We start from the raw sequence: 9,248 nt of genomic DNA, 5'->3' as shown, positions 1-9,248 counted from the left end.
TGATATATCCCACACCCCTCACTGTAACACACTGATATACCCCACACCCCTCACTGTAACACACTGATATACCCCACACCCCTCACTGTAACACACTGATATATCCCACACCCCTCACTGTAACACACTGATATACCCCACACCCCTCACTGTAACACACTGATATACCCTCCACCCCTGGCTGTAATTCACTGATATAGCACGCACCCCTGGCTGTAATTCACTGATATAGCCCGCACCCCTGGCTGTAATTCACTGATATAGCCCGCACCCCTGGCTGTAATTCACTGATATAGCCCGCACCCCTGGCTGTAATTCACTGATATAGCCCGCACCCCTGGCTGTAATTCACTGATATAGCCCGCACCCCAGAGTCTGACCCTGCCGCACCCCGTTCCCGTACCTTCTGCAGCGATGTCCTCTCCACGAGCTGAAAGGGCGACGCGTCAATGCGGCTGTTCTCAAAGTTGACCATGGCCTCTCCCTCTGCCCGCTCCCACTGCTCGATCTGCCAAACATTCTCCCTTTACCGGACGGTCATCACACCCCCACCCCCCCTCAGAGTCACCGTCACCGTCACCATCCTCCCCGCCCATCCCCGGGGTTCGGGGGGAGACTGGGATACTCCCCCCGGGGTTCGGGGGGAGACTGGGATACTCCCCCCGGGGTGAGGGGGTAGACTGGGATACTCCCCGCGGGGTTAGGGGGGGGAGACTGGGATACTCCCCGCGGGGTTAGGGGGGGGAGACTGGGATACTCCCCCCGGGGTGAGGGGGGAGACTGGGATACTCCCCGCGGGGTTAGGGGGGGGAGACTGGGATACTCCCCCCGGGGTTAGGGGGGAGACTGGGATACTCCCCCCGGGGTTAGGGGGGAGACTGAGATACTCCCCCCGGGGTTAGGGGGGGGAGACTGGGATACTCCCCCCGGGGTTAGGGGGGAGACTGAGATACTCCCCCCGGGGTGAGGGGGGAGACTGGGATATACCTCCGGGGTTAGGGGGGAGACTGGGATACTCCCCGCGGGGTTAGGGGGGAGACTGGGATACTCCCCCGCGGGGTTAGGGGGGAGACTGGGATACTCCCCCCGGGGTTAGGGGGGAGACTGGGATACTCCCCCCGGGGTTAGGGGGGAGACTGGGATACTCCCCCCGGGGTTAGGAGGGAGACTGGGATACTCCCCCCCGGGGTTAGGGGGGAGACTGGGATACTCCCCCCGGGGTTAGGGGGGAGACTGGGATACTCCCCGCGGGGTTAGGGGGGAGACTGGGATACTCCCCCCGGGGTTAGGGGGGAGACTGGGATACTCCCCGCGGGGTTAGGGGGGGAGACTGGGATACTCCCCCCGGGGTTAGGAGGGAGACTGGGATACTCCCCCCCGGGGTTAGGGGGGAGACTGGGATACTCCCCCCGGGGTGAGGGGGGGAGACTGGGATACTCCCCCCGGGGTTAGGGGGGAGACTGGGATACTCCCCCCGGGGTTAGGGGGGAGACTGGGATACTCCCCCCCGGGGTTAGGGGGGAGACTGGGATACTCCCCGCGGGGTTAGGGGGGGAGACTGGGATACTCCCCCCGGGGTTAGGAGGGAGACTGGGATACTCCCCCCCGGGGTTAGGGGGGAGACTGGGATACTCCCCCCGGGGTGAGGGGGGGAGACTGGGATACTCCCCCCGGGGTTAGGGGGGAGACTGGGATACTCCCCCCGGGGTTAGGGGGGAGACTGGGATACTCCCCGCGGGGTTAGGGGGGAGACTGGGATACTCCCCCCGGGGTTAGGGGGGGAGACTGGGATACTCCCCCCCGGGGTGAGCGGGGAGACTGAGATACTCCCCCCGGGGTTAGGGGGGAGACTGGGATACTCCCCGCGGGGTTAAGGGGGGAGACTGGGATACTCCCCCCCGGGGTTAGGGGGGAGACTGGGATACTCCCCCCGGGGTTAGGGGGGAGACTGGGATACTCCCCCCGGGGTTAGGGGGGAGACTGGGATACTCCCCCTAGGGTGAGGGGGGAGACTGGGATACTCCCCCCGGGGTTAGGGGGAGACTGGGATACTCCCCTCCGGGGTTAGGAGGGAGACTGGGATACTCCCCCCGGGGTTAGGAGGGAGACTGGGATACTCCCCCCGGGGTTAGGAGGGAGACTGGGATACTCCCCCTCGGGGTGAGGGGGGGAGAGACTGGGATACTCCCCCCGGGGTGAGGGGGGAGACTGGGATACTCCCCCCGGGGTTAGGGGAGAGACTGGGATACTCCCCCCGGGGTTAGGGGGGAGACTGGGATACTCCCCCCGGGGTTAGGGGGAGACTGGATACTCCCCCTAGGGTGAGGGGGGGAGACTGGGATACTCCCCCCGGGGTTAGGGGGAGACTGGGATACTCCCCTCCGGGGTTAGGAGGGAGACTGGGATACTCCCCCCGGGGTTAGGAGGGAGACTGGGATACTCCCCCCGGGGTTAGGAGGGAGACTGGGATACTCCCCCTCGGGGTGAGGGGGGGAGAGACTGGGATACTCCCCCCGGGGGTGAGGGGGGAGACTGGGATACTCCCCCCGGGGTTAGGGGAGAGACTGGGATACTCCCCCCGGGGTTAGGGGGGAGACTGGATACTCCCCCCCAGGGTTAGGGGGGAGACTGGGATACTCCCCCCGGGGTTAGGGGGGAGACTGGGATACTCCCCCCCGGGGTTAGGGGGGAGACTGGGATACTCCCCCCGGGGTGAGGGGGGAGACTGGGATACTCCCCCCGGGGTGAGGGGGGAGACTGGGATACTCCCCCCCCCGGGGTTAGGGGGGAGACTGGGATACTACCCCCTGGGGTTAGGGGGGGAGACTGGGATACTCCCCCCAGGGTTAGGGGGGAGACTGGGATACTACCCCCTGGGGTTAGGGGGGGAGACTGGGATACTCCCCCCGGGGTTAGGGGGGAGACTGGGATACTCCCCCCGGGGTTAGGAGGGAGACTGGGATACTCCCCCCGGGGTGAGGGGGGGAGACTGGGATACTCCCCCCGGGGTTAGGGGGGGAGACTGGGATACTCCCCCCGGGGTGAGGGGGGGGAGAGACTGGGATACTCCCCCCCGGGGTTAGGGGAGAGACTGGGATACTCCCCCCGGGGTTAGGGGGCGAGACTGGGATACTACCCCCGGGCTTAGGGGGGAGACTGGGATACTCCCCCAGGGGTTGGGCGGGGGGAGACTGGGATACTCCCCCCGGGGTGAGGGGGGAGACTGGGATACTCCCCCAGGGGTGAGGGGGGGCGAGACTGGGATACTACCCCTGGGGTTAGGGGGGACTGGGATACTCCCCCTAGGGTGAGGGGGGAGACTGGGATACTCCCCCCGGGGTGAGGGGGGAGACTGGGATACTCCCCTCCGGGGTTAGGAGGGAGACTGGGATACTCCCCCCGGGGTTAGGAGGGAGACTGGGATACTCCCCCCGGGGTTAGGAGGGAGACTGGGATACTCCCCCTCGGGGTGAGGGGGGGAGAGACTGGGATACTCCCCCCGGGGTGAGGGGGGAGACTGGGATACTCCCCCCGGGGTTAGGGGAGAGACTGGGATACTCCCCCCGGGGTTAGGGGGGAGACTGGGATACTCCCCCCGGGGTTAGGGGGGAGACTGGGATACTCCCCCCCGGGGTTAGGGGGGAGACTGGGATACTCCCCCCGGGGTGAGGGGGGAGACTGGGATACTCCCCCCGGGGTGAGGGGGGAGACTGGGATACTCCCCCCCCGGGGTTAGGGGGGAGACTGGGATACTCCCCCCTGGGGTTAGGGGGGGAGACTGGGATACTCCCCCCGGGGTTAGGGGGGAGACTGGGATACTCCCCCGGGGTGAGGAGGGAGACTGGGATACTCCCCCCGGGGTGAGGGGGGAGACTGGGATACTCCCCCCCGGGGTTAGGGGGGAGACTGGGATACTCCCCCCCGGGGTGAGGGGGGGAGACTGGGATACTCCCCCCGGGGTTAGGGGGGAGACTGGGATACTCCCCCCGGGGTGAGGGGGGGGAGAGACTGGGATACTCCCCCCCGGGGTTAGGGGGGAGACTGGGATACTCCCCCCGGGGTTAGGGGGGGAGACTGGGATACTACCCCCGGGCTTAGGGGGGAGACTGGGATACTCCCCCAGGGGTTAGGGGAGAGACTGGGATACTCCCCCCGGGGTTAGGGGGGAGACTGGGATACTCCCCCCCCGGGGTTAGGGGGGGAGACTGGGATACTCCCCCCTGGGGTTAGGGGGGAGACTGGGATACTCCCCCCCCGGGGTTAGGGGGGAGACTGGGATACTCCCCCCTGGGGTTAGGGGGGAGACTGGGATACTCCCCCCGGGGTGAGGGGGGAGACTGGGATACTCCCCCCCGGGGTTAGGGGGGAGACTGGGATACTCCCCCCGGGGTGAGGGGGGGAGACTGGGATACTCCCCCAGGGGTGAGGGGGGGCGAGACTGGGATACTACCCCTGGGGTTAGGGGGAGACTGGGATACTCCCCCCGGGGTTAGGGGGGACTGGGATACTTCCCCAGGGGTGAGGGGGGGGGAGACTGTGATACTCCCCCCGGGGTTAGGAGGGAGACTGGGATACTCCCCCTAGGGTGAGGGGGGAGACTGGGATATACCTCCGGGGTTAGGGGGGAGACTGGGATACTCCCCCCGGGGGTTAGGGGGGAGACTGGGATACTCCCCCCGGGGTTAGGTGGGAGACTGGGATACTCCCCCCGGGGTGAGGGGGGAGACTAGGATATACCTCCGGTGTTAGGGGGGAGACTGGGATACTCCCCCCGGGGTTAGGGGGGAGACTGGGATACTCCCCCTAGGGTGAGGGGGGAGACTGGGATACTCCCCCCCAGGGTTAGGGGGGAGACTGGGATACTCCCCCCAGGGTTAGGGGGGAGACTGGGATACTCCCCCGGGGTTAGGGGGGAGACTGGGATACTCCCCCCCAGGGTTAGGGGGGAGACTGGGATACTCCCCCCGGGGTTAGGGGGGAGACTGGGATACTCCCCCCCAGGGTTAGGGGGGAGACTGGGATACTCCCCCCGGGGTTAGGGGGGAGACTGGGATACTCCCCCCCGGGGTTAGGGGGGAGACTGGGATACTCCCCCGGGGTTTGGGGGGGGGGGGGAGACACTCCCTGGGGTGAGGGGGGGGAATACTCCCCGGGGCGAGGGGGGGGGATACTCCCTGGGGTGAGGGGGGGGGATACTGCCCCCGGGGTTCGGGGGGGGATACTCCCCAGGGGTGAGGGGGGGGGATACTCCCCAGGGTGAGGGGGGGGGATACTCCCCAGGGTGAGGGTGGGGATACTCCCCGGGGTGAGGGGGGGGATACTGCCCCCGGGGTTCGGGGGGGGATACACCCCAGGGGTGAAGGGGGGGGGATACTCCCCGGGGTTCGGGGGGGGTACTCCCCAGGGGTGAGGGGGGGGGGAATACTCCCAGGGGTGAGGGGGGGGGGATACTCCCCGGGGTTCGGGGGGGGGGTACTCCCCAGGGGTGAGGGGGGGGGGAATACTCCCCGGGGTGAGGGGGGGGATACTCCCCGGGGTGAGGGGGGGGGGATACTCCCCCGGGTTCGGGGGGGCGATACTCCCCAGGGGTGAGAGGGGGGGGGATACTCCCCAGGGTGAGGGGGGGGATACTCCCTGGGGGTCGGGGGTGGGGGGGATACTGCCCCCGGGGTTCGGGGGGGGATACTCCCCAGGGGTGAGGGGGGGGATACTCCCCAGGGGTGAGGGGGGGGGAATACTCCCCAGGGGTGAGGGGGGGGATACTCCCCGGGGTTCGGGGGGGGGGTACTCCCAGGGGTGAGGCGGGGGGGGGAATACTCCCCAGGGTGAGGGGGGGGATACTCCCCGGGGTGAGGGGGGGGATACTCCCCGGGGTGAGGGGGGGGGGGTACTCCCCCGGGTTCGGGGGGGGATACTCCCCAGGGGTGAGAGGGGGGGGATACTCCCCAGGGTGAGGGGGGGGGATACTCCCCGGGGTGAGGGGGGGGGATACTCCCGGGGTGAGGGGGGGGGATACTCCCCGGGGTTCGGGGGGGGATACTCCCCAGGGGTGAGGGGGGGATACTCCCCGGGGTGAGGGGGGGGGATACTCCCCAGGGGTGAGGGGGGGGGGATACTCCCCCGGGTTCGGGGGGCGATACTCCCCAGGGGTGAGAGGGGGGGGATACTCCCCAGGGTGAGGGGGGGGGATACTCCCTGGGGTGAGGGGGGGGGGATACTGCCCCCGGGGTTCGGGGGGGGATACTCCCCATGGGTGAGGGGGGGGGATACTCCCCAGGGTGAAGGGGGGGATACTCCCCGGGGTGAGGGGGGGGGATACTGCCCCCGGGGTTCGGGGGGGGATACTCCCCAGGGGTGAGGGGGGGGGATACTCCCCAGGGGGTGAGGGGGGGGGAATACTCCCCAGGGGTGAGGGGGGGGGATACTCCCCGGGGTTCGGGGGGGGGGGGGGTACTCCCCAGGGGTGAGGCGGGGGGGAATACTCCCCAGGGTGAGGGGGGGGATACTCCCCGGGGTGAGGGGGGGATACTCCCCGGGGTGAGGGGGGGGGGGATACTCCCCCGGGTTCGGGGGGGGATACTCCCCAGGGGTGAGAGGGGGGGGATACTCCCCAGGGTGAGGGGGGGGATACTCCCCGGGGTGAGGGGGGGGATACTCCCCGGGGTGAGGGGGGGGATACTCCCGGGGTGAGGGGGGGGGTTATTGTATCTTACCTCGTCCAGCGACATGGGATCGAACAAATCAGGCTCTACCTGGAGGGACAGAGACATGGACAATACCATCAGAGAGAGGGAGTGAGGGAGGGAGTGAGGGAGTGAGGGAGGGAGGGAGGGAGTGAGGGAGGGAGTGAGTGAGGGAGTGAGGGAGGGAGTGAGGGAGTGAGGGAGGGAGTGAGTGAGTGAGTGAGTGAGTGAGTGAGTGAGGGAGTGAGGGAGGGAGGGAGGGAGTGAGGGAGTGAGTGAGTGAGTGAGGGAGGGAGGGAGTGAGTGAGGGAGGGAGTGAGGGAGGGAGGGAGTGAGGGAGTGAGTGAGTGAGGGAGGGAGTGAGGGAGGGAGTGAGGGAGTGAGTGAGGGAGTGAGTGAGGGAGTGAGGGAGTGAGGGAGTGAGGGAGGGAGGGAGTGAGGGAGGGAGTGAGTGAGGGAGTGAGGGAGGGAGTGAGGGAGTGAGGGAGTGAGTGAGGGAGTGAGGGAGTGAGTGAGGGAGTGAGGGAGGGAGGGAGTGAGGGAGGGAGTGAGGGATGTGAGTGAGTGAGGGAGGGAGGGAGTGAGGGAGTGAGTGAGGGAGTGAGGGAGTGAGTGAGGGAGTGAGTGAGTGAGTGAGTGAGGGAGTGAGGGAGTGAGTGAGTGAGGGAGTGAGTGAGTGAGGGAGTGAGTGAGTGAGGGAGGGAGGGAGTGAGGGAGGGAGTGAGTGAGTGAGGGAGTGAGGGAGTGAGGGAGGGAGTGAGGGAGTGAGGGAGTGAGTGAGGGAGGGAGGGAGGGAGGGAGGGAGTGAGGGAGTGAGGGAGGGAGTGAGGGAGTGTGAGTGAGTGAGTGAGTGAGTGAGTGATGAGGGAGGGAGTGAGTGAGGGAGTGAGGGAGTGAGTGAGGTGAGTGAGTGAGGGTGTGTGGTGAGGAGTGTGAGTGAGTGAGTGAGTGAGGGAGTGAGGGGAGTGAGGGAGTGAGGGGGTGAGGGAGTGAGGGGGTGAGGGAGTGAGGGAGTGAGGGAGTGAGGGAGGGAGTGAGTGAGTGAGCGAGTGAGGGAGTGAGGGAGTGAGGGAGGGAGTGAGGGAGGGAGTGAGGGAGTGAGTGAGGGAGTGAGGGAGTGAGGGAGTGAGGGAGGGAGTGAGGGAGTGAGGGAGTGAGGGAGGGAGTGAGGGAGGGAGTGAGGGAGTGAGGGAGGGAGTGAGGGGGTGAGGGAGGGAGTGAGTGAGTGAGTGAGTGAGGGAGTGAGGGAGTGAGGGAGTGAGGGAGTGAGGGAGTGAGGGAGTGAGGGAGGGAGGGAGGGACTGACCTCTCTGATCCCTTTCTCGGGCTCAGTCTGACAGAGGCATCGAATATTCCAGCCCGACCTCTCGGAGGAACCTGAGGGAGAGAGGTAGAGGGAGCTTTACTCTGTATCTAACCCCCCTGTCCCTGGGAGTGGGGGGACAGTGTAGAGGGAGCTTTACTCTGTATCTAACCCCCTGTCCCTGGGAGTGGGAGGGACGGTGTAGAGGGAGCTTTACTCTGTATCTAAACCCCCCTGTCCCTGGGAGTGGGGGGACGGTGTAGAGGGAGCTTTACTCTGTATCTAAACCCCCCTGTCCCTGGGAGTGGGGGGGACGGTGTAGAGGGAGCTTTACTCTGTATCTAACCCCCCTGTCCCTGGGAGTGGGGGGGGACGGTGTAGAGGGAGCTTTACTCTGTATCTAACCCCCTGTCCCTGGAGTGGGGGACGGTGTAGAGGGAGCTTTACTCTGTATCTAACCCCCCTGTCCCTGGGAGTGGGGGGGGACGGTGTAGAGGAAGCTTTACTCTGTATCTAACCCCCCTGTCCCTGGGAGTGGGGGGGGACGGTGTAGAGGAAGCTTTACTCTGTATCTAACCCCCCCTGTCCCTGGGAGTGGGGGGACGGTGTAGAGGGAGCTTTACTCTGTATCTAACCCCCCTGTCCCTGGGAGTGGGGGGGACGGTGTAGAGGGAGCTTTACTCTGATCTAACCCCCCTGTCCCTGGGAGTGGGGGGACGGTGTAGAGGGAGCTTTACTCTGTATCTAACCCCCCTGTCCCTGGGAGTGGGGGGGACGGTGTAGAGGGAGCTTTACTCTGTATCTAACCCCCTCCTGTCCCTGGGAGTGGGGGGACGGTGTAGAGGGAGCTTTACTCTGTATCTAACCCCCCCTGTCCCTGGAGTGGGGGGACGGTGTAGAGGGAGCTTTACTCTGTATCTAACCCCCCTGTCCCTGGGAGTGGGGGGACGGTGTAGAGGGAGCTTTACTCTGTATCTACCTAACCCCCCTGTCCCTGGAGTGGGGGGACGGTGTAGAGGGAGCTTTACTCTGTATCTAACCCCCACCTGTCCCTGGAGTGGGGGACGGTGTAGAGGGAGCTTTACTCTGTATCTAACCCCCCTGTCCCTGGGAGTGGGGGGACGGTGTAGAGGGAGCTTTACTCTGTATCTAACCCCCCTGTCCCTGGGAGTGGGGGGACTGGGTAGAGGGAGCTTTACTCTGTATCTAACCCCCTGTCCCTGGGAGTGGGGGGACGGTGTAGAGGGAGCTTTACTCTGTAT

General features: G+C 66.2%; 1 long non-coding RNA gene across 1 annotated transcript; it reads right to left on the bottom strand.

Annotated features, from left to right (window-relative positions):
* Nucleotides 1-395: 395 nt before the first annotated feature.
* Nucleotides 396-8,061, bottom strand: LOC140463710 (uncharacterized). Its single transcript, XR_011954748.1, has 3 exons — nt 7,990-8,061; nt 6,714-6,752; nt 396-508 (listed from the first exon to the last, which is right to left on the bottom strand). It is a non-coding gene; the product is annotated as an uncharacterized lncRNA (long non-coding RNA).
* Nucleotides 8,062-9,248: the final 1,187 nt, after the last annotated feature.

This window comes from Chiloscyllium punctatum, chromosome 38 (genome assembly GCF_047496795.1).
Source record: "Chiloscyllium punctatum isolate Juve2018m chromosome 38, sChiPun1.3, whole genome shotgun sequence".
Classification (NCBI taxonomy): Eukaryota; Metazoa; Chordata; class Chondrichthyes; order Orectolobiformes; family Hemiscylliidae; genus Chiloscyllium; species Chiloscyllium punctatum.
Note: the sequence above shows the minus strand (reverse complement) of the source record. Positions and strands in the feature narration are given on the sequence as shown.